This window comes from Chinchilla lanigera, unplaced genomic scaffold (assembly GCF_000276665.1).
Source record: "Chinchilla lanigera isolate Chin_1 unplaced genomic scaffold, ChiLan1.0 scaffold00055, whole genome shotgun sequence".
NCBI classification, from domain to species: domain Eukaryota; kingdom Metazoa; phylum Chordata; class Mammalia; order Rodentia; family Chinchillidae; genus Chinchilla; species Chinchilla lanigera.
This window is the reverse complement of record NW_004955456.1, coordinates 1917306-1941956: the sequence shown is the minus strand read 5'-3', so window position 1 is coordinate 1941956 and position 24651 is coordinate 1917306. Positions and strand designations below refer to the sequence as shown.

The 24651-nt window shown below is 41.3% G+C and overlaps 1 pseudogene; it reads left to right on the top strand.

Annotated features, from left to right (window-relative positions):
* The first annotated feature begins 1072 nt into the window (after positions 1-1072).
* On the top strand, positions 1073-1765 carry LOC102004783 (annotated as a pseudogene).
* The last annotated feature ends 22886 nt before the right edge of the window (positions 1766-24651 follow it).

Sequence of the window (24651 nt, the reverse complement as noted above, 5' to 3'; positions counted from 1 at the left end):
CAACAAGCTATAGTTCCAGAGCCAGGCAAGTTCACTGGTGAAATTTTTAAGGTTGAAACCACTCAAGAGTATCTATGTGAGCGCTAAGCAGGGGTAAAGAACCCCACAAAAAACAATAAGGGGAAGATGGTGAAGACATTGAAGAGCAGAAAAATTCAACACAGAAATATCTCTAAAGAGGCAGGGAACTAGGAAGCTAAATAAAATACGACTCTGTCTTTGCTGCCACCAGTGATGCTAACTTAGGGACCTTCTCAGCATCATCCATGGCAGAAAAATTGACAGGACACGCCTTTAGATAGGACACCACAGGGCACAACAGACACTGCTTGATAGCATTGCTCCTATCGTGGCTAATTTAACATAATCCCCAACAAACCACTACAAATTAAGGAAAGTGAGCCTTTCGGTGAGTGAGCGTGTCAGGAACCCTCACAGCCATTGACGCCCTAAGAAACAGTGTGTCTAACTTCCTAAGTCACAAGTGCTGTGACAGTATAGGTCTTTACCCAATAAATTAAGGACTCATCCCCCATGTGCGTTGCGTAAACCGGCTGGGTATGGGAAGAACATTGTATTTGTTACAGACAGTATATAGTCTCAAAAAGTTCCTGCGTTTGCACACGCACTGCATACTTACTAGATGACGTACCCTAAGTGTGGCCAGTGTAGGCGCAGTCGTGTTTGTGGAGTGTGGGAAACCTGACCCCTCCTGCCTGTGCAAGGTGCCTGCAGAGTTCTCCGCGCCTCCGGTGACATCTGCCCTCTGGGCGAACCTTTGGATCTGTCCCCTACAGTGGTGCCTGAGTGGCGGGACACTTAGATTGGTCAGGATATCCGGAGTCTGTCCCTTCGCGTTGCTGTGTTCTTTGTTCAGGAAGTGAAGGACATTAGGGTGCTTCCATTCTGAAGAAACCATGAGCGTAGTATTTATACGGTGTTCAGAGGTCTGTGTGGCTGTGAGTTTTCATTCGTCCCGGAAACATACCCTGCAGTAGGGAGGCAGGATGTGCCAGCTCCACCATGAGCTCCTAACGAGTGTCAGAGTGGCTGCCTCCGCGATTCCCCGCGGATGGGCGTGGGGTGATCCCCTCCTGCGGTCTTGCGTTGTGCGGGTAGCCAGGCTGAGCTTTCTCCCTGGGGCTACTGCTTACCCCTGGGCCCTATTTGTGGAGAATCCGTTCAACGCTTTTACTCATTTTTAAATGGAGTTTTTGGCTGCTGAGTGAGAAAAGGGCCGGGTCCGGATGGTGGCTCCTGATCGGGTCAAAGTGGAGGGTGGAGCAGCCAGAGGACCCGGCGTACGGTGGGCAGTCGCTGCCCCAGTTTGCATTCGCAGTCCTGGGCGTGTCAGCGTGTGCGACTCCCTGGCCAAGGTCCCCAAACGGGCCGGTTTGGTACAGTCTTCGACTGGAGCATTTGCACTGCATGAGCAAACGAGGATGGTGAAGCCCCAGGTGGCTCCACGGAGGAGGTGGCCCCCTTCCACACTGACGCGGGTCTCAGCACCTTCAGAAGCTGGCCTGGGTGGTGAGGATGATTGTCCAGACTCCACAGAAAGTGGGCGAGGCTTCGACTGCCCGGCCGCTGAAGGGACATTTGATTAGGTAGCTGCTGTGGGCGGGGCTACAATCACGCTGCCCAGTGCCTGATCGCCATGATGTGCAAAGGAGAGATGAACTGGTCTGGAGGTTGGGCTCATACAGAGAAACTGACAGATATGCCAAAGGAAGTCCTTGAAAGTTTTAATACTGGCATTCACTAAAGCAGTACAGCAAAGAGAACCAGTTTTGGACAGGGTCTCGCTATGCAGTTCAGGCTGGCCTTGAGCTCACTTTGTAGCCCAGGCTGGTCTCGAACTCCCAATAATCCTCCTGCCTCAGCCTCCCAAGCGCTGAGATTACAGGTGTGTGCTACCATGCCCAGCAAGAACCAATATTTTAAGAAGAAGCTTCATACAATCTTAAAAAAAGAGGAAGACAGCCTCCCTTTTTGTCAGCTATTGCTTTATTTTTAAAAGTTCAAAATAAAGACTGATTCCTATAAAAAAAGTAAAATGGAGTTTTTTGTTAATTTATTGGTGAATTATTGGTTTCAGATTTTTCTTCTTTCCTTTCAGATTTCTCTTCTTTCCTAGGTAAGAGTAATCATTGCTATATATTTCCCACTCAATGCAGCTTTAGCTGTATACTACAAATTTTTATTCTACATTTGTATTTCTATTCAAATCAATATATTTTCTGCTTTGTTTGAGAAGGCCTTTTTGACCCATCAGTTATAAAGAAGGGTCTGCTTAATTTCCAACAGATTAGAGATTATTTTATTACCTTCCTGGTGTTCATTATTTTTAAAACTCTATTACAAATATGGTATACATTTTCTGAGATTTACACCTCCATAGTTAGTTTGGGGGAATAGTAAAGAAAAGATAATGTGTTCTTTTCTTTTAAATCCATTTGTTCATTGGTGGAATATAGGGTGATGGGTTGAATTTTTATATTAACTTTACATATTATAGCCTTGCTACAATAGCTGTTACACATTTACTTTGGCCAATATGTAAAAGAATATTTTAAATGAACTCCTTTTAGAGAGGTGTTGTCTTCTTTTCCTTTTTATTTTTCAGTTTAGTTTCACAACTTTTATTTCTTTCTTTCCTTTTTTTTTTTTTTCTTACTTTTTTCATTATTTGAATCCAGGATCTCTGCCTGGAGCCATGTTCTAACCGGTTTTATTTTATTTTTAAATTTTTATTTATTGATTAATCCCAGAGTGCTGGGATTTCAGACACATGCCATCATACCCAGGTTAATTTCTGCATTTCAATTGGCCTGCCTGTATTACATTATTTAAGGTAATTTTATACATGCTTTCATTTATTAAAACATGTCCTTTTTGCTCCCCCTCTTCTCTATTGTTTTTCTCCCTTTTATTTGAGTTACTCGAACGACATTCGAGGGTCTACCTTATGTTAGCCAATGTATATTTTAAATTGCTGTACTTATAAAAATATTGCTTTAAGAATTATAATATACATACTTGACATGCAACCTACATGGAATTTATACTTTACTTGTTAGGTAGAATATGGACATTTTGCAGTAGTGAAAGTTCTCACAGGCCCCGCTCCATTTATGTTGTGATTGCTTAAGCTTTACACTGATGCACGAGGAACTTTCTGCCATTCTCTGCTCTTACTGTGAAATTCATGATACTGGGGTGCTCTCAATAGGCGAATAATAGCTCACTGTGTTTTCTCAGGTACGTACAAACTATGTTGCTTATCTTTCATTCTTTATTTCCAACTTTGGTTCTCCATCATTTCTCTTCTAAATCAAGAGTTTCTTTTATCAACTTTTTACAGTAAATGTTCTGACAAGAAATGTTTGAACTGAAAACCTGAAATTAATGTGTTTTCTGACAGATTTGAGAAGTTTTCTGCCAGATTTGAGAAGTTTTGAAACATTTTCCACATATTTTATCCTTGTATTTTTAAACAGTTTCTTTTCTTTTAACAACACAAATATTAGCTATTTTCTCATAGGTGTCTAAGAATCTGTTCAGTTTTTAAAAATTCTAACTTTTCTTCATGTGATTGATTTATAACATTCACGGACTCTGCTCCATTGAATGATGACCTCGAGCAAAGCTATGTTTGTGTCCTAATTCCCAGAATCAGTGAATGTGACCCAATTTGGAAAGTAGTTTTGCAGATGTCATTAAAGGTCTTTAGATGGTATCACCATGGGTGATCAGAACAGGCTCTGAATTCTATGCTGATGTCCTTACCATGGACACACAGAGGAGGAACACGGGGATGAGGCTGGCTATGTGAGGACAGAGGCGAGTGCTAGAGGCACAAAGCCACAGGCTGGGACTTGCACACAGGCGGAAGCTGCAAGGACGAAGACCAGATCCTTTGCTTAGCTCCGCGGACAGCACATTGCCGCTAACACCTTGGCTGTAGACCCCTGGCTTCCGGAGCTGTGAGGGAATAAACTGCTGTGGCTTACACCTTCTGATGCACGTCCATTTGCTACAACAGCTGCAGAAAGAAAAGTGCTTATTATAAGTCAATCCCAGGTGTTTGGTGGTTATTATTATTTTTTTGATTAATGGGTGCCTTAGTTCTAAAGTATTCCTTTTGTTTCTTCTTTTTATTTTCTTTCTTTGGTAAACTTTTCCATGATTTATGGGTCATGCACATGAATATCTTTCTTCGGAATGTTCTTGTATGTTTGCTTTCACATGTGGTAGGCGAGTGCTCCACCACTGAGCTCCATCCCTAGCCCAGATTTCATAACTGTCGTAACATCTTTTTGCAAAATGTCAGATGTGTGCATCCTCTCAGTATGAGTATCTGCTGATGGTTCTTTTGCTTCTGAATTGCGATTGTCTTATTTTTTTCTTGGATATCCGTTAATTTTGTATCACTCCGTGGATACCTTGGATATCATTGTATGAGTCTGTAGATCTTTTTGAAATCCCTTAGATAATGTTGAGGTTTTTATTCTAACGTCTAATTAATAGGCATTAGCCTTTAAGTTCCATTCATCCCTGTATGGATCAGGAGCTGTTCAATATCAGCTCGGTTCTTAAATCTTTGTCATGTTATTCATGTCCAACCCAGTGACCATCACTCAGTGGGAGCTTCATGGCATGGGCTCTGAACTACTCTGTATCCAGCTCTCAAGGTCTGTTGCTGGTGTTAAGGTTCAGATCCACCCATACACAGACTGAGATGCACCTAGAAGTTCAAAGTCTATGTCCAGGGTCTCCTTCAACAACCTCCGCTCTTGCTGCAATCTGCGTGGTCCTCTCTGCTTCTCAGAGTCTTCCCTTCCCTGTGATCACGCAGAAGTTCAAGGTTGCAGTTGTCTCACAGGGATGGGCTCTTCTTGCAACTGCCCTGACATCAAAGAATCCCTGACAGGGAGACAGAGAAAGGGCAAGCAAAAGAGTTTCACATTACATTTTAATCTAGTTTTCTATAACAGAGAAGGAGGTTTGTATCGTTAGAGTTTTGATTCAGCTGTCACCAAAAGCATGGACCTGCTTTGGGTGGGGCTGGAAAAAGAGAGAGACAGAGAGAGAGAGAAAAGAGAAGAGGTTAGAAGAGAAGAGAAGAGGAGAAGAGAGGAGAGGAGGAGAAGGAAGAGAAGGAGAAGAAGAAGGAGGAGAAGGGAAAGGAGAAGAGAAGAAGAAAGAGAAGAAGAAGGAGGAGAAAGAGAAAAAGAAAGAGAAAGAGAAAGAAGAAGAATTCTAGAATTCTAAAATTGAACTTGTTTTCATTCCATATAAGTCTAAATCTTAGCTAAGTTGATCAGTCTGGACTTCCGAAGCTTGTACTTGTCCCACATCTCTGCTGTGGTCACCCCGGGCTCCCACAGGGCGCCCTGTGCTCTGCAGCAGTGTCCACACCAGCCTGCAGCCTTTCCTTCCCATCTTCAAGGACGTTGCATGTTGCTTCCAGCACCAGCTGCTGCTTGGCATGGGGAAGCGCTTCAAGGTCTCTCCGGGATGCGGTTGCTCAGATTCAGGTCATGGCTTCCAGCAGGAAGCATGGGCTTGCAAGCTAGACCTTGCAACAAAGCTGTGAAACAACAAGCAAGTGCGCGTGGCGATTTCCTAAGGTGACCTCTCCCTGGAAGCTGCTGTTTATGTCAGCAGCAGCAGGGTTTTGTCCCACTGGCTGAAACTGTCCGGGGCAAGAGAGAAAGGAGCTCGGCACTGAGAAACATCCTTCCCTGTGTCTTCACTCGCTGAAAAATCTCCTCACTCCACGGAGTGAAGTGGAGCTTTGTCAGCTCAAGAGCATTAAGTATTTTAATAGCATTTCCCAGCTTTCTTCGTAACACAAGTCTAAATTTGTCTAATATCAACAAGTTAACTAGTCACTTGTATAGTTAGGCTTCCAGGGAACAGAGTCCCATGAATACCTCCACAGTGTCTTGTCCCCAGGTAGCCTTGCCCTGCCTCTGAGGACGTTTACTCTTAAAAAGACATTGTCACGAACACCTAAGGCAGTCGTTGAAGTTAAGGAATCCGCATCGGAGGAGGGTCAGGAGGAGGACCCAGGGCATAGACGCATTAAAGCGTGGAGCGTGATCCTCAGAAGGTACCAGAGATTAGGGGCCACAGGGAGATTCCAGGAGGGAGGAGAGAGCTGTGGGGTCATAGGGAGCGTGGACAGTGCCCAGTGGATGCTGATGAACTGGCGAAGCTCTGTACACCGCAGCCACAAATTTGTGCACAGGCTCTGTTTCAAGATGACCACTCGCTCTTTTCACCCCTGCCCAGCCACCACCAGTGACTCACTCAGAGCCCCGTTAACACTACTCACCAGCAGGCTGAGGTACCAGCTGTAAGACAAAGGCAAGTGCCAGTTATGGAGAATGTGACACACTCATGCGTAGTTTAAGTAGGAGAAGTTAAGGACAGGAAGCAGAGGAGGTATGTGGGAGTACCGGAGTTCACTTGCAAGTTCTACTCAAAGAAAGAAGGAAGGGAGGGAGGGAAGGAGGGAGGGAGGCCAGCTCATTCACTGATGTTTGAGAAAGGTGAGCGTCGGCTAGCTGATCCCCAAGTGTGGTACCTCGGAATGGACACTCACTGGCCCCGCACTTTTAAACAACGCTGACTTCCCATGACCTAGGACCAGCATGGCCTGTGCCGTGGACACTGTGGATCCCTGTTGTGACACGGCAACCACTCTTTTTTTGTTCAGTTTGCTTTTCGTTGAGAACCAGCTGTTTTATTTTCTAGCAGCCACCTGTTTCCTTGGTGATAGCCAGCAACGACTGCCAGGCGTAATGTTAAATTACGTATTTGCAAATTCTGAGCTTGCCCTAGGGTCTTCCAAAGCAGTGTTTTGGACATGGTACAGACTTTGGAGTGGGAGAGGGAAAGGAAACAAGACGTTGGAAAAGTACAGTCCGGGGCCAGACCTCAGCAGGATAGAGGAAAGCACAAGGGGCAGAGGGAGGAGGCTGGGGACTGTTCTTTGTGATCAGCGCTGTGAGTGGGAAAATCCACAACTAATCTAAAATGAGATCAAGAGGCCTCCTAAGGGGAATGAGACACCGTCAACCAGTCCTGAAGGTGTGAGAGCAGGGGTGCTGTGGATTCAGGACCGTGATGGGAGGAAGGATCACTCACGACACAGTTGCTCCTGGTTCTGTCAGAACCTCAGGCTGAGTTGTCCTAATAAAGTACAGGGCAAGCACCCCTGATGCCAAAAATAAGAAATCTGAAACGTCCCCAGATGTCAGCTTCAGTGTCTGCAGGATGCCAGCGAGGGAAAATTTCACAAGAACTGTCTATGACAGGTCGCAGTCAAACATGAGTACAGGAGAGATAGTGTGTGCAGTTACCTCCTGCTGTGTTTCCTGGAGGGAACAGGGAGATACAGCACGGACACCATGACACCGACACAACATTTTTTCTCAATATTCAGAAAAGAGCTGAAGTTCAGGAAGGGAAATATTAAGTGGCCCCAAGTCCAAAGTTAGAATGTCGCCACGCCCTGAAGGACCCTATTGCCTGAATTGCAGTACTTTTTTGTGTAGTCAGTCTTATTTTCCTGTCTGCTCTTGTGTGTGTGTGTGTGTGTGTGTATGTGTGAGTGTGGTTTACAATTTGCATAAATGTTGGCAAGTTAGTTTTACTTTATACCTTTGACGGTCTTCCACTCTATATCACATGTCTTCCCCATGCAACACCTTTCTTATAGAAGAATGAGGTGAGGACTAAAATTTATCTGCAGTTATAGAGTTACGTAAACACCCTGGGCCTAGGACTGCAGAGCCACAGCGGCCCTTGATTGGTATTGCGGAGTTCATGGGAAAACCTGATCATCATCCCTGTCTGAAAGAGAGTGGCTCTGAGGTGAGTAACGTACCTGAGTGAATTCAGGCTCCACAACTGGCATGGGACCGTCTACACTTCCTGCAGGGCATTACACTGACTCCAAGTCAATTCTCCCTTTGGTCCTCAGTGTGTGAAGTCTCTTGGCTTCCCAGACATGGAAGGGGCTGTGGAATGGCAGAGAGCATTTGGGAAATGCACATGCTTTTGCAAACACTCCTTTCTGGCTATTGAACTGGCCCCAGGCCAACCTTTCCACGTCTGCATCAGGTTCTTTTCAGACCAGCTGTGCAGTGGCAATTGTCTGAATAAACTCCCGGAGGAAAGGTGTGTGCGCCGCTTTGCTTATTCAGTGACTCAGCCCACATTTTTTCACTTTATTCTTGGCCTCTGTTGGATCATTATAGGTTAAGCCCTTCTCTCCTGTAATGTGAAATAGATTGAGAGCTATCAGCTGGTAGTTGAGTCACTCCACTTTCTGCTTTGGAAATGGAATGAGTTTGTAGATCTCCGTCTGACTCTGAAAAGGGTTAATCCTTGTGATTCTGCTACTATAACGTTGTTTTCTTCAAATGGATATGTTAATATCACTTAGAGTGATTCCCATGTAAATACCATTTTTTACCCAAAGTATGTGATTGACTTTTCCTAAGATATTTTCTTTAAAATGCTGAATATTTTTAAAGGTTAAATGTTAAGTGTGTCTTTAATTTCTTTTATTACTGTTATTTTGCTTGTGGTTTGTTAGAGGTTTTTATTGCATTTAGACTCAATGATTTTACCACATTGAATATGAATATAAATTACACAGTCAAAATCCTTCGAAGGGGACACAGTGTATTTCCCGTAGAATTTATCCCCACAGGATATTGTAAAAATTCTGAATCAGCACGATTCCATATGAGAGACCAAGACAATTCTGCACAATTCACAAGACTTTCTACTCTAATCATGGTCCCTATCAATATTGCAATAGAATTTGAAGAAGTGTGGACATGAGTTACATTTTATTGTCTAGAAAGGCACCAGAACAAGTCCTACGTTTATTTGGAAAGAACCACTGGTTCCACAGGAAAATCTTCATGGGAGTTTAGAGTGGACAAAGACCCCATCCCATGATTGCACCTTTACGCTGGTCACTGAGCTTTGCTGTTCTCCCTTACTTCACGCAGATCCATTACAGACGGGAGCCAAATTGAGGCCTGCTTTCTTAAGCTGGTGTTGCTTTCTAAAAATACTTCTTTCTATATAATGAATATACACATATATCACATAAAACTTGCCATTGTAACCATTTTAAAAGTTAAATCGGGGCTGGGGATTTAGCTCAGTGGCAAAAGCGCCTGCCTGGCAAGCGCAAGGAAAACGTCGTGAGTTTGATTCCTGGTACCAGAAGAAAAACAAACAAACAAACAAACAAACAAACAAGGGGCTGGGGATTTAGTTCAGTGGCAAAGCGCCTGCCTGGCAAGCGCAAGGTCATGAGTTCGGTTCCTAGTACCAGAGAAAAACCAAAAAAAAAAAAAAGTTAAATCATTCCAGTGGCCACACCGCGATACAGCCATCACCATCATCTCTTCCAAAATGTTTTTAAGATTCCAAACAGAGACCCAGGGCCCATTAACTGATTTCACCCCCTTTTCCTCTTCCTGCTCACCCAGCATCTAGTTTCTGTCTCCAGGAATATGCACCACTTCTCAGTCAACCTGTGCACGCCTCTCATTTATAAAGACAGGAAGCTCAGCTTAAAGGTGAGAACAGATGCATATATTTATAGAAGCATGGTATGTAGATACATATAGTATTCACAAATCATTATGGCATTAGGAGTAAATAGCTGAAACGGCTGAAAAATAAACACTTTGAAGACCTGAGGAGGGGAGGAGGAAGGAGAGTGGCCATCAAGCTTGTTATGCAACTTTGAGCATTTTATAAGAGATACATCGTGTAATACATTTGTGTGCATTATGTATATATATTTGAAACTTTCTCATGAAGACTGTGATATGTATGTTACATATATATGTCTATACGTGTATACATTCTGATTCATATTTTTTTCACTTAATGGGTAGTGAGCCCACAAATGCTTAATGTTATTGAGTCCGCCTATGTTTATTATGTGTTCCAGTGTACAGATAGACCTGTGTGTGAATTTCTGGAAAGAACTAAGGCTGAGTCTGGTTTTGCCGTGGAGCCAAGACATGGACCTGCCCAAGGCTGCTGCAGGAAGTCATCCTGATGATAGAAAGTGTGTTTAGAGTCAGGTGGCTCTGAGGGAGGCCCCCAAAGTACTAGGAGTGGTATGGGGTAGTAAGGGGTCCTGGATGAGAGCTCCGTGGAAAGGTTTGAGTAATGATACTGAGAGCAATACATTGAGCTCCAGATAAGTACATGTGTGGAATTATAAAGCAAGGCAGCAGGTCTATCCCAAGCAGTCAGTAATTAGTGCATCGCATTGCGCTGTATTTCTTCCTTTCCTTCTTCTGTTCCTTTTCATTCGTGTAAATTTTCCAGTGAGCCTTCTGGATGCCTCCGCTTGCCTACGCATAGAGACAGGAAGTTGCTGAGACACCAGGGCACCCTTCTTTGGGATCTGCTACCTCCAGTGAGGGTGTTAACCGAGATCTATGGTTTGCTGTCTACCTTCTTTATTTTTCCTTGAAACTACTTTTTTTTTTCTTCTTGGTAACTGCTTTTCGTTGTTTCTTTGTTTTTGGTTTTTCGTTTTGTTTTGTTTTGCCTTTAATCATTTGCATTTAATGAAGGCAGAAAATGTTGGTCCTTGCAGAGAGTTTGAGTTGTGACAACAGATGCCCAGTGTCGGCCAACCAGGATTCCAAGGACAGCTTGAACTTAGCTGCACCATGTGGGGAAAGCCAGTATGAAACAGAATATCTGATACGGTCTCATTTCCCCTTCCTGTGGATACATCTGGATCAAGAGTGCAGAGTTGTGGGGATGGGGGGGGAAGAGAGAGATAGAAAGAGAGAGAGAGAAAGAGAGACAAAGAAAGAGAGTAAGAGAGAAAGATAGCAAGAGAGAGAAAGAAGACAGAAAGAGAGAGAAGAGAGAGAGGAGTGGGGAGAGAGCCTGGACAATAGAAGTTCAAGGGCTGTTTTCGTTTAACTTTGTAATGAGGGCCCAATATATTTGCTTCTGGGATTAAAGTGGATCTACATATCCTTCTAATTTTGCAACTGAACTATATTAAGCTTTCGTTCTACAGGTTACAAAAATCCCCCTTTTGGTCCTCTGGACTGTGGTTCTATGAACTGATCAGTTTTATGTAGATACATTTTCTCCAGTTTTTTTCACTCTGACATTGGGGGTACGAAGGTCTCCACCTTTTCCTCCATTAGCCCCTCAGGTAGTATTGATTATAAATGGTCCCTGCCCTGAAAACTTGCCCTGCATCTGTCACACCAGTTTCTCAGGTCGTTCATTTTCAAAGGCCGCTCTGCTCGGCCACCCTGGAACCTTGGGATCACAGCCTTTTACTCCTGGTCTACCTGCTCTTCCTGTGATCTCATTCTTGACTTCCAGCTTCAACAATCACACAAAAATACTAATTTCATGTTCTATATTTACATTTTATTGCTTGCAAAATCCATAATTTGGCTATGTACATTCCCTCATGAGTCTTCGAAAACTCAAGGTTAAAACTAAATGTATTGATTTTGTTTTCCCATATGCTCCCTGCTCTCATAGCCATGGGCTTAGTGAACTGTCAGTTACCCATGAAGTCAGCCAAAATCACATCTTCCAATAGTTATAGATTTCCTCAACGTGTTCCTTTTCTTGGTACAGGAAGTTATGTGGGTCATCTTCTGTCCATTATCTCTAAGATGGTCATAATTATATTATTATAGGTGCAAAAGATACATTAATGTAGTACATACAGTGAATGTCTTAAAAGCTTATGACTTAATCTTTTTTTTTTTCTTTTTTTTTTGTACCTGGAATCGAACTCATGACCTCAAACTTGCCAGGCAAGCACTTATGCCACTGAGCTACATTCCCTGCATATTTTGTTTGTTTGTTTGTTTTTTTTTGTTTTGTTTTTTTTTTTTTTTTTGGTACTGGGAATCAAACTCAGGATCTTACATTTGCCAGGCAGATGCTTATGCCACTGAGCTATATCCCAGGCTGTGACTTAATCTTTCATGAAAAGTCAGTTTTCAATATTTATTTTACCTTAAAGAGAACAATTTCTTTCTAATATTTTTTCATTTCTCCATATTTCTATTGCCAAAACTTTAATTTGACAAACACCGTTAGTTTCTTTAATTATTGAGGTAGTTTTCAAAATACTAGGCAGGACTTCAAGCTCACCTTCATGATTTATCAGAATGTTAATTCTGATATCAAAACTGGTTCTTCCTCTACAAGACCTTCAACAGCTCCTTAAAGGAATACAATTATTATGAGACAGACCCACCCTGTGCTGTGCTTCACAGCTTCAATGAAGCTACCTTTTCAAAGCTGTCTAACATGAAAGCATAGATCACATATATGAGGAAAGTTTAACTTGAAATATTAAACATATAAACACAAAATATTCTCTGTCAAGCCTAATGCCCTAAATTTTTGTATTTGACAAAGGTGATTTGTGCTTTTTGGTGGATAGGAAGACTTCTAATTTTCACTGAAACAGAGGTTAGCAAAATTATATGTGATAAATCAGGAATGGATGGATTGACAATTCTGGGGCCACACCCTCTCCTTGGTATGCAAATCCAAACTCAGAGATCCTGTAATCTCCATATCAATTGAAAGTTTTGGGTTCACATTGAAGAGTCTGAGAACTGTAGTTCTGTAGTCTCAGGGCTTGAGCAATAACAAAATCTGAAAGCAAGAATCCTTTGTAAGCTCAAGAAAAGCAGCCAGCGCAACAGAGCAGCCTGGGCAGGCGGTGAGAAAGGCATCCGTGTGTGTCTGATGCAGACAAATGCTAGAAGGGACTTGTGCTGTCAAAAGCTTTGCTTTGGTGTAAGGAAGGCGGTAGCACAGAGCCAAAAACAGCAGAGCAGGAGCAGTTGAGAGAGGGGATGGGAAGACAGACAGATGCTCTGCATGTTGAACATATAAGTGATAGAACTGGTTGGTGGTTGTACATGAAAGAAGCAAGAGGGATCCGGGTTGAACATGAGGTTAGGAGAAGCAAAAAGAGAGAGTCCACATTTCCTGGTGGGAAGATCAGGATTTTGTTTTGGGGCTTGTGAAGTTTGTGACGTTCACTAGATATTAGAATAAAGATGTCAGGAATCTTATTATTTCTTTGATGTGAAACTCAAATGAGCCTCAGTTGGGTAAAAATGCAGCAATCACCAGCTATATTTTATCATTTAATAGGGTGGAAATGACCGCTGAGGGAAAAGTGAGACAGAACATAAGCCCAGGAAATAAGACGTAAGATACTATGACTTTTTGGAAAAGACAAATCATTGGCGCTCAAAGGATGGTACAGAAGCAAAACAGAAAGAGCCGAGATTGTCTTGGAAGCCGAATGGAGAAGACTTTTAAGATGAACAGTGTGATGAGCGGGCCCAGTGCTGCTGCTGTGCCTGTAGGTGAAGACGGGAAACATCCCGTGGAGTTGCACATGGAGAAGCCACAGGTCACTGGGAAGGAGTGGATGCGTGAGTAGCACTCTGAGTGAAGTGGGTTTCAGCACAAGTAGGAAACGACTCTCTGGGACACGGAGAGCACATCATATTTCCATAATACATACATTAGCACGAGCAAAGGGGTAAAGGAGTATTTGGAGGTGGGTGGAAAATCTAGAGCTTATAGAGACTGTGGTGTGTTGATGTAAATTGCCTAACACTGAAGGGGAAATTGGGCTATGAGAGGGAGAGAGAGAGAGAAAAAGAGAGAGAGAGATGCGGGAGAATTTCTGGAATGCCACTGAGAGACAGGATGAGAACCAGCACACATAGCTCTGAAAGTCATTCAGTGAGGCCTCAGGTCCAAATGCCATCAGAGGAAGACAGTGAACATACATGACCAAGGAGGTCATGACTTGACAAAGTAGCAGGGATGGTAGATACCATGTTCGGGATCCAGTCCCCCCGTCACTTCTGTGACTTAATACACTTGTTGACCCATGGTTCTCTTCGATTTTCTGTCCTTTGCATCAGCTAGAACTTCTAACATTCCAGAGCTCTATGTGGATTGTTTACCAGATATATATGTGACTTGACCTTTCTACTCTTCACATGTCTATGTACACACAAGCTACCTGCGCTTTGACATGTCTGCTGGACAGCACACAGATAGTTGCAGCCTCTTATTTTCATTTTCTGTCTTACTATTGTCTTTATTGTTTAGGAACCTTATAGAATATTGCAGTATTTATCTCATTCTGTGCCTACTTGCTTCATGAATGAATGAATGACTTGAACAAACAAAATTCCATTTCTGCCATGGAGGAGCAGTTGCCACAGCTGGTTATATTTTACCATGTTTGTCTCTGGATTACAATGGTTAATAGTTATTATTAATAATACACACTGTTGATACTGACTCATTAGACCATTCTGGGTCACAACAGAAAATAAATTCATCCCTACACACCCAAAAGAGCCTAGGTTAGAATGTATTTCATATCAAAATCACATACAGCTAATGGAAAGATATAGACTAATTAGACTTAAAATATAAATGTAGAAAACTAAAAATATGCCTAGTATTTGGGAAAGAATAATAGTGTGTGATAAACTAGATCCTACTAAAAGCATTAAAGTTGAACTTGTCATTAAATGATTAAAAGAGAAAAATAAAATTATTATCTTCATCATAGACATCAGACAGGATTTGATACGTTGAGCATCCACTCCAGACTTAAATGTGCAGGTAATCAAACTATAAAGATAATTTACTATGTTAAAACAATCCTACCAGGAGCCTATAGAAAACATTGACCTTTATGTTCACACATTAAAGGATATCTCTGGACTAACAGGTTCAGGGGTAGGTTAGCAATTCAAGACTAATGCATTGGCTATTCAAGTTAATGGAGTAAGATCTATATAAATAATAAAATGTAAATTTGGAGAAAATAAGTATAATTCCTTTCACCAAGAAGATTATCTACCTAGACAAACAGAAAGAATAACAAAGAGGGGGCTGGGGATTTAGCTCAGCAACACAGCACCTACCTGGCAAGTGCAAGGTTGTGAGTTTGATTCCCGGTACTGGAAGAAAACCAAAAAATAAATAAATAAATAAATAAATAACAAAGAAATTACCTGGGCATGATGAAAACAGGAGTGTCTAGTTCTCCACAGAGTTCATATAAATTTTTGGTCAAATATTTTCTTAAAATACTAAGGGATAGTATATCATCTTTGAAAATGGAAAGTCTTAATATTTCAGTCAAATAGTTATCTATAAATTGATATTTTAATTCATTTCACTTCCATTAAATCTCTCACCCCCAAGCCCCCCAAATGCTGTATATAAAACTTAAGCCTCTGGGCCAAATCTACCCATCTGCTTTCTGTTTTTGTAAATAAAGTTTTATTGGAACAGAGCCATGATGATTTGCTCCTATGGAAGGCAATTCTGTACGATGGTGGAGTATGAAGTTGTAATGGAGCGCACACTTCTGTAAAGGCCAACTCGGTCCTACCCAGCCTTTACAGAAAATGGTGGCTAATCCTTGATATAGAAGATCATTGACCTCAGATAGGGCAAAGTCATCCATAAAAAATAATAACATGGGGAGCCTTTTAAGGAATGATATTTAATTTTAAAAAGATGAAAGTACATGAAGTTTGGTCCCATTTAAAGGAAAAATTAAAAACAATAGCTACAGTGGTGCACTGCTGGATCTAAGTGGAGAGACCCCTATAGAAGCAGGCATGGAGGAATCATTCTAGGAGTGCAAATCTGTGGGGATGGCTGGATTGGGAATTTTGTCTCATGGATTTGTCTTATGCATTGTTGCCTCATTAGGATGTTAGCATCATTTGTTTTCTGGGGACGTATTTATTTCCAACAAAGATGCCCAAAGCAGAAAATGCCGGCTTCTTGGATGGACTCTTTCATCCCTCTCTTCCTCCTGCAGTTGGGGGTCCAAGTGGGATTTGCACTTTTCTTCCCTTTGAGGTCTGACCAGAGCTCTCTCCTCACCTCTCAGGCTCATCCTTCCATGCCCCAGTCAGGTGAGAGGCTCGGGAGGCCTGGGGCAGGCCCTGCCCTCCGGGGTGCCTGACAGCATCAGTGTTTGGGTCTCCCTGGGTGGGAGCTTGCTGCTCCTGCCTGGGCTCTTGGGAGTTGGAGGCCACTCGGAGGGGCACTGGAAGTCTTCTTGGCCATTGCTTAGAACGTTGGTCATCAGCCAGGTCTCTGCTTCTGAGCCCCGTAGACATCCAGGCACATCTGATTATCAGCCTGCTTCTAACACTGACAGTGGGGATTGCTGGTAATCCCTTATTTTCTATCAAACAGGGCAAAAATTGAGATTCATACAATTCTCCAAAGATCCCATCCTAGTTTAGAGCTCATGTTTCAACAATAAGGATCTTGGGAAAATCCAATCCATTTCTTCTTTCTGGTGGTGTTGAAGTCTTTCTACTATGGCATTTACTTGCTTGTTGTAACTGGAGGCTGGGATCTGCAGAAAGTGCAGTCCATCCTTTAGGACAAACGCCCAGGTGTCTGCAGTGTTCAAAGGTGTCAGGTGTTCAAAGGTCTCCTTCCAGGCTTACCGTCTTTGGTTCATTCAACCACCCAGCATTCGTGCTCCTTTATTTGTTATTTATGATTCTCTCTTTGTGTGGATTTGCCTGCTTCTGAGCAGATCATTGATCTTCACTCTGGGATAATAAAAAGCCTCCAGTTCTTCCCGATGACTGGATGGCTAGGAATGGTCCTGGTTGGTGAGCCCGCATGCTCAGCGCACCGCATGCCAGGCTCACTGGTGGGAAGTGCATCCCCTAGGGGCAGGAGAGATGTGACTCACAAAGAAGCAGCCGCCACCTTTGAACAGTAAGCTGAGAGTCAAGTTTGTAAACTTAGCAGAAGAAGACACAGTTGTTATTTTTTGTTAAAGAAAACATGAGCTGTGATGACTGATGAGTCTGTAGCTCCATTTACTGAACAGGCTCTGTTCAGAGAGCCGTGGGGGAGAACTGCTGCTCCCTGGCTGGCTGGGTGATCTCCTGGGATCATGGAGTCGCTTGGTTCACGCTGCCACAGTGGATGCCTGGGTGTCTGCAAAGGCCTAGCCCACATTGGCCAGTTTTTCATGTGGATCGTTTGCTTGCATTCCTTGCTCATTTTGCTCTCCTTTTTCACAAGTTGTGCCCCCAAGTATATTGTTATCTAATTACTCTGTGTCCAGGTTGGGCTTCGCAGATCGGCTGCTCTGCTCAAAGCCCCTTTAACCTCTGAATAAATATAAATGCTAATCCACAGGGATGTATGGCATACAAATGTGTCCTGGGGATGGTGAAGTGCAGGGCACAGCTTGGCAGGCGTGCTTGGAAGTGAGACAGCAATCCTCTCCCAGCCTCTATTCTATATTCCCATTCTCTGCTAATGTGAAAGCTCAGCAATGCAAAATCTATGGCTGCATCTCACCGTTGTAAGCAGTAAACATCTCCTGTTTGACTTGACTTCAATGTACGGGGTTTCTGTTTCTTTTTTCCAACCCTAAATACATTATAAGTTCTCTGTTGTTTCGTTTGGTAATGTACTCTTTCTCCAGTGGGGAAGTGCCATATGTTTAAGTAGTAAAACACACTTTCCAGATGTTCTGTTTATTCTTTAAAATACAGCAGCTAATTTATTTCCACGTAAAGAGTTCTGAAAAATCAATCTTGGCATCTTCAGATAGAAAATATAAATTCCCCCTCCCACCCTTAAAAAAAATCTGTAAATCATAGTGGTTAAATGGATGAAGACAAATGATTTGTAATGCAGTCCTGGTAATTAGAATCATAAAGTGCCCTGGTGAGAAGCTTCAGAGGATGGATCAGCGATGTTTCCCAAGCCAAAGAGAAAACTTCGCAGAGATGCTTGGCTCTGCCAACTTCCAGTACGGCAAACTGAATTCTCCTTCCTTGCTGGAGAAATTGACCAGAATTTTAGAACCTGAAGGCAAACATGTGCAGACCACCCACCAGACAAGGCCAGAAGGAGGCAAGGGAGGAGCATGAATGAGATACAAGCGGGGTCATCATCTTGTCTGGCTTGTGAGGAGCTGAAGGGGTGAGGGCGGGACACTTCCAGGTGCTGTGTGTGCATGGGCCATGGAGACACGACCTCGGGCACCGTATCTGCTCCCTGTACTCTTGCTCTTGGCCACTGTTCCCCTGACTTGCTTCCTTACCACAATGAGCAAAGCAGATTTGCACTAGCACCACCATCCACCATGATGCCTTGAACCAGGAGACCATGGTCTGACCTCTGTAACTGTGAGCCAAATTCATCCTGTCTTCCTTTTAATTTATGGGCATCGATTATTTTGCAGCAGCTATAGGAAAGCTGAGCAATACAGCCATTCACTGGCAGAAGCTGCCACACAGCTCCAGTGGAGGATCCGTGCAGTAGCTGTCATCTGCTAGTGAAGAAGAGAGTAGGTCTTTGCTGCAAGGAGCCCAGAATGAGCACAGCAGTCCCCACCCTTCTTTCACCTCTTGCTTCCTTCGGATTTCCCACTGTCTCACTTCTCTTTAGCCCAGAGAATAACTGGCAGCCTCCTTTGGACTCAGCCTTGGTCAAACTTCCTCTTCCCAAACTCCAAAAATGTGGGGACTTCCATCCAGAGACAGCTTTAGCAGTGGAGACCCAAAGTCCAGGAGTGTCATGTAATTTAAATCGTTCCTCCCTGAAAGAAGAGAAACAAGCACAGGATTGTAAAACTAGAGTAGAAATGAAATAACTAAATTATAGTTATTTATTATTTATTAAACAGTGCCCACTCTCTGGGAAGCAAGACAGAGTTACTGGAAATAAGTAGTCCAGGTCATCTCCTGTCAGGAAATAACAAATTGATTAGGCCCGTAGGGGTACAATGGCTCAATAGGAAGTGTCATTAGGAAGGAAACGTGCAGCTCAGCATTGGATGTGCTCGCAATTGTGTGTAGAAGGCTGACTTTCTGTGGACCCTGGTGTAGACTGGACAGAACTGGTAAGGTTCCACCAGGATGAGCTAGTTTAACAGCAAATGGTTCCATAGCTTCTGTCTGAAAGGGAGTTACATCTCATGGAGAAATCATGCTGCCTACAGGAAGCAAAGGGATCAGAACCCTTCAGGGACGACACTAGTGAAAACGTATCATTTATCATAGCTAAGGACCACTTTGCATATTGCAATTGATGCCTTTTTCCGAGGGCTTTGCTGATGCTTTCATGAGTTAGAACCATAGGAGTTAGGATATTATTATTAACCTTACATCACTGGGATCAAATGGAGGCTACAACAGATGATTTGGCTCAAGAGTTCAGAGAATTTATAAACTAGAATGTGTGGTCTTTAGTGTTACCTCACAGAGAGCAATTGTCTTGGGATACAGTGGTTGGCATTGTCTCTGAAGAGAAAAGCGGAAAGGAGTCTGGGGTAGGAGAAGAGAAGTCAGCAGTAACCATGGTTCGCTCTGTCGCCAGCCTGAGGTTTGCAGGTCTTGGCAGCGGTGGTTTCTATTCCATTTTCAACAGATGCCTTCTCTTGATGGCTTTTCCTACGACGTCACCCTACTCCTGACACTGAATTCAATATCACATCTAACATTGAAAGCAATTTGGGAGATAACGTTTGTTAGTGCAGTCATTAAGTCAGCTTGACTGTCTAGGTTTTCTAAAGGCAATAGAATAAATGAACGTTAAAGGGAGAATACATGCATAACATCATGTTCCCATGTAAAGGAACATCAACAGGACACCCAGCTCTCACCAAGCTGTCCTCAGATGATGTGAGACACTTACAAATAGTGACCACACATTTGTCATGAAGTAAACGACAAAATAGTCCGGCTATTAGCATAAAACACACCATATACACTAATCACAATGAAATTAGGATTAGCATCAACAATAACAACTATTTTGCAAATTGATGAGAAAAATACACTTGTAAATATTATGAGGAGGAAACAAATTAAAATAATATATATATATATATATATATATATATATATATATATATGTACAACTGAAATAAAGCATTTCAAAACTATATTCACCTGAAATGAAATTGGAAGGAAGTAAATACCCTTAAAAACTTAGTGAAAGACAAGAAATTGTAAAAATACTTAAGAAAGGCACTATAATAGAAAAGTTAATAGATTATAAAAGAAAAAACAGATAAAGTAAGAGAAAATAGGGTTTTAAGATACAGAAATAGCAGAAATATTTTAAAAATTGATAGTTTGAAATACATGTATTAACAATATTGACAAATGCTGATAATAATGACACGTAGAGTCACTGAGCATTTAGTGGTAGTATTATGAAATAAACAGGTCAATTATAGGTTAATCTCACAGTGATATTTATAAAAATATTAGCAAAATATTGATAAACCAATCTCAGCAATACAGAAGCATATCTGGTTCATGACCCAGGTTGGATAGCACTAGAATTATCAATTACTATATTTCATCATATTGATCATTTAAAAGTTTATGTATTTTATAACCCATGTAAGTAACACATATGTGCATGTAGAGAACATGATGGCATGATAAAAACTGACAAAATTAATGTCAGTACATACACAGAAAAGAATTTCTTTTTCAGAGAACGGATACCTACAAAACCCAGAGGACCCTTTTATACAAAGCAAGGGTCAGTCTGTGTTCCTACTATTTTTTTCCCTCTTCAGTGTCATCCTGGACAAAAAGTTTTCATTCTAAATTGTTTTCCACATTCAAAATCCAAAACAAAGAGCAAATGAATTGCTATAATGAGAAAGAGAATTTTCTCAGTTCAGAGTAAGATAAATCTTCCAATATTGAAGAGTAATTGAACTTTTATATGTCAGCATAAAAGACAATGTAATAAAAAAATACACTACTATTTTAATATCAAACTGTAAGATACCTAAGGATAACTAAACACAGTTGTGCAAGAATTATGCAACTTTTTACATTGTGTTTGAAAAGTGCAGAAGCAAGCTGTTTGAGCAACTTTTTTGACTGAAAAATGTGGACACAAAAAGTCAGTCTCAGTAGTATAGTTTTATTCACATTGTTGTAGGCTCTGAAATGTAACTGCACTCACATCTTATGTAGGGAGACAATACTCAAATCAATTAAGAAATATGCCTACAAAACTGAAAAGATATTTTCTATGACAATTAATCAATCTTGATACAAAATAAGAATACATACATAAGTTTTACAATGACATAAGGCGACAGAAAATGGAACAGGCAAGCAAAGAGAGTTTGGTTTTACTGTTCAACATTGAAGAATGCATCACCAAATTTGTAGTACTCAGTTTCTTTTTATCCATATGAATAAATAAATAAATTTAATGCCTTTTTCTCAAAAATAACATTCACATCCAGTTGGACTGAATACTTAAATATGAAATATAAAGCTTTCAGCTATTTAGAAGGAAAAAGGTATGTTTCAATCATGTCCAACTTGCCATAGATTTCTAAACAACATTCAAATACAGCAAAGATTCAAAGAAGAGACTACCAAATACAGTTATACATTAGTACTTTCTGTTACAAAATGATGCAACAGGGACTGCAAAGACAGTCCAAAGTACAGGGAAAGTACTTCCTATACATAAACTAAAGACAATTTAGCATTTGGGATTTATGACTAAGAATCAAAATAAAGTCCTGGATGAATTAGAGTTGATGATCTACTTTAAGAAATTGCCTAAAATATCCATGATTTAACACAAATAAGTCTTGCCCGTAACTTATATTTTACTCTACTTATTATGTGGCACATGGCCCTCCCGGGTGATTCAGAAAATCAATTTCTTTATAAATTATAAATGGTGCAACATAGTCTGAGACTTTACTTCCTTCTTAGGTCATCTGGATTCTGTTATATGAGGAAAAAAGAGATAATTTTGAGCAGAAATGTTTTAGGGGTGAATCTTGGAAGTGGTCTATGTCACCTCCTGTTACACTGGCCAGGCCACAATTCATTGCACACACAATCACACACACAAACACACAGTCACACACACAGAGACACACAGTCAGACACAAATACATGCAGACATACACACTCTCCAGGTGTTTATTCATGGGGAGAAGGAAAGTTTGATGAACATTCTACCTTGTCAGTTATGCACCAGTGCTAACAACCCAATAGAAAAAGGCACAAAAGTGTGAATAAATACTTCAGAGGAGGAAAGAGTATTTCTAACAAATATATTAGAAATGATTTCAAACTCTAGGAATTCAAATAAATGCAAATTGAAACCATCATGATTTGACTAAATTTTTATATGATGCTGAGAGTGTGAAACACAAATTGTACTATTGATGGTGTTAATAAAAATTAATATAACCACTTTGGACAGAAATTTGAAAGTATCATAAATTTGAGTGCATAAGTGAATACTCTGCAGTTCTACTCGTTGCTTGTAATGGTGAATATAAAAAAAAAAATTAAAAATTATAAAATTTTTTTTTTTTGGTACCACGAATCAAACTCAGGACCTTGCTCTGAGCCATCTTCCTGGGCCTTTTTTTTTTTTTTTAAATTGTACTGCTGATTTCTTTTGGGTTTTTTGTTTTTTGTTTTTTATGGTAACAGGAATCGAACATACAACATCATGCTTGCCAGGCAGGTGCCATGCCACTGAGCTAAACCCTGACCCCAATTATAAATATTTTAAATGGCTATGAGGAACAATTTAGGTAAGCAAGTTGCTTGGTAGCTGTAAGAAAAAATTCAATTCATTAGGGAAAATAAAATGAAACACAAAAATAAAACGAAAGGTAACTTCTAACCATAAAAATGGCTGTGAACTTTAGCAATATATTACAAAGTGGAAGAAAAGTAAGACATGAAAGCAGATGAGCAGTCTATTAAAGCATAATTCATATCATAGTGCTAAATAAAAGCACAGGAATAAGAAGCAAGAGCTCACTAAGGTTGAATGCTTTCAGAGGTGCAGAAGAGGGAACACGACTAGCAGAGACACACGGGAACCCCAGCAATGTCAATACTGTTCACCTTAATCGGTGGGCTGAGCATACGTGCAGCCCTTTTCACAAATTGTCCTAGAGCACTTCTGCAAGCCTCTTTATATGAGAGCCAAGCATTTTATTTTTTAATGTAAATGCTGTTAGTCCACATGAGAGAAATTAGCTGAATATATAAAAGAAAAACATTGCTGTAGTAATCCTTGTCAAAGAAGCAAGCAACAGAGCTGGAAGCACTCAGCTGGAGCTGGTATCAAAGTGTTCTGCAAGGCTGTCGTGGGCAAGGTGGACGGTCCTGACATGGGATCGGGGACACGCGAGAGAGCAGAAGCAGAGGCACACACTCGAGTTAATTAACTTTTGACCAGTGAGTCACGAACACACAGCGAACAGACAGTATCTCCGGATGCACACATGCCGGAGAACACAATGAGAGCTTTATATCACAGTGCAAACAAAATCAACCCAACAGGGATTAGAGATTTGACTGCAATACCTGAAACCATAAAACTATGTGAAGTAACCAGGAACAATTTTATGACTTTGATATGAATAATGATGCTTTGAGTATAAACTCAACATATCAGGCCATAAAAGCAAAAGTAGGTGAAAGGAATTTCATCAAAATAAGAAAGCTTATAACTGAAAAAAAAAAAAAGAAAAAGAAAAAGAAAATCAACAAAACGTGTTGGAAAAAATAGCAAGGGCAATATCTGATCAGAGGCTAAGTCTAAAATAAGGAACACAACTCAGTAACGAGGAAATACACACTCTAAAGAGACACTGTTAAAGGAGATATAGCCATGCTCAATAACTATGTGGAAAAATGCTCAATATCGCTAATCACCAGGCAACGCAAATCAAAGTTACAGGGTGACATCACTTCGTAGCTATCGGAATGGCTGTTATGAAACGCCGCATGGTAAGGAGAAGCGACCGGGTGCAAAGGAAAGGGGAGCCGTGGGCGTTACTGGTGCGACTCTAAGTTATGCTGGCCATCGTGGAAAGCAGTACTGGGGCTTCCTCCAAAGTTCAGCACAGGATTACTATTTGAACTAACAATCTCACTACCGGGTAAAAATATCCAAATAAAACAAAAGCAAGATATCTCAAGATTATCTGCATTTCCGTGCTCATCACAGCAGCATTCAAAATATAAAGTATTTAAAAGTAGGTTGTGTTTCTCAAAGGATGAATGGATAAGGAAAATAGCTGTAAGTGCAGTGCAGTGCTTTCTTCGAAGCCTTTTATAAAAGAGGAACATCTTGCATTTTTAACAGCATGAGCGAACCTGAATTACACTATGTTAAGTGAAAGAAGTGAGACCTGACAGAAAAATACTGTGTGCTCTGATTTAGAGGTGGGATCTAAAATGTCTGAAAGTGAAAGGGCAGAGGCAAGAACAACGATTACCAGGGGCTGGATGAAGAGGGGCTGCCCTGCAAGGCTGGACGAATGACACAGACTTTAATTAGAGGGGACTCACCTGGGGAGATCGATCACACGTGTGACGGTTACAGTTCACAACGAATAATGTTGTTTAAGGGTACAGGGTAGTTTCAAAAGTTCTCACTGAGAAAGTCAGAGGGAAAGAGAAGAGAAAGAGAAGAAAGGAAAAAGATAAGAAAAATGGAGAGAGAAAATAGAAAGAG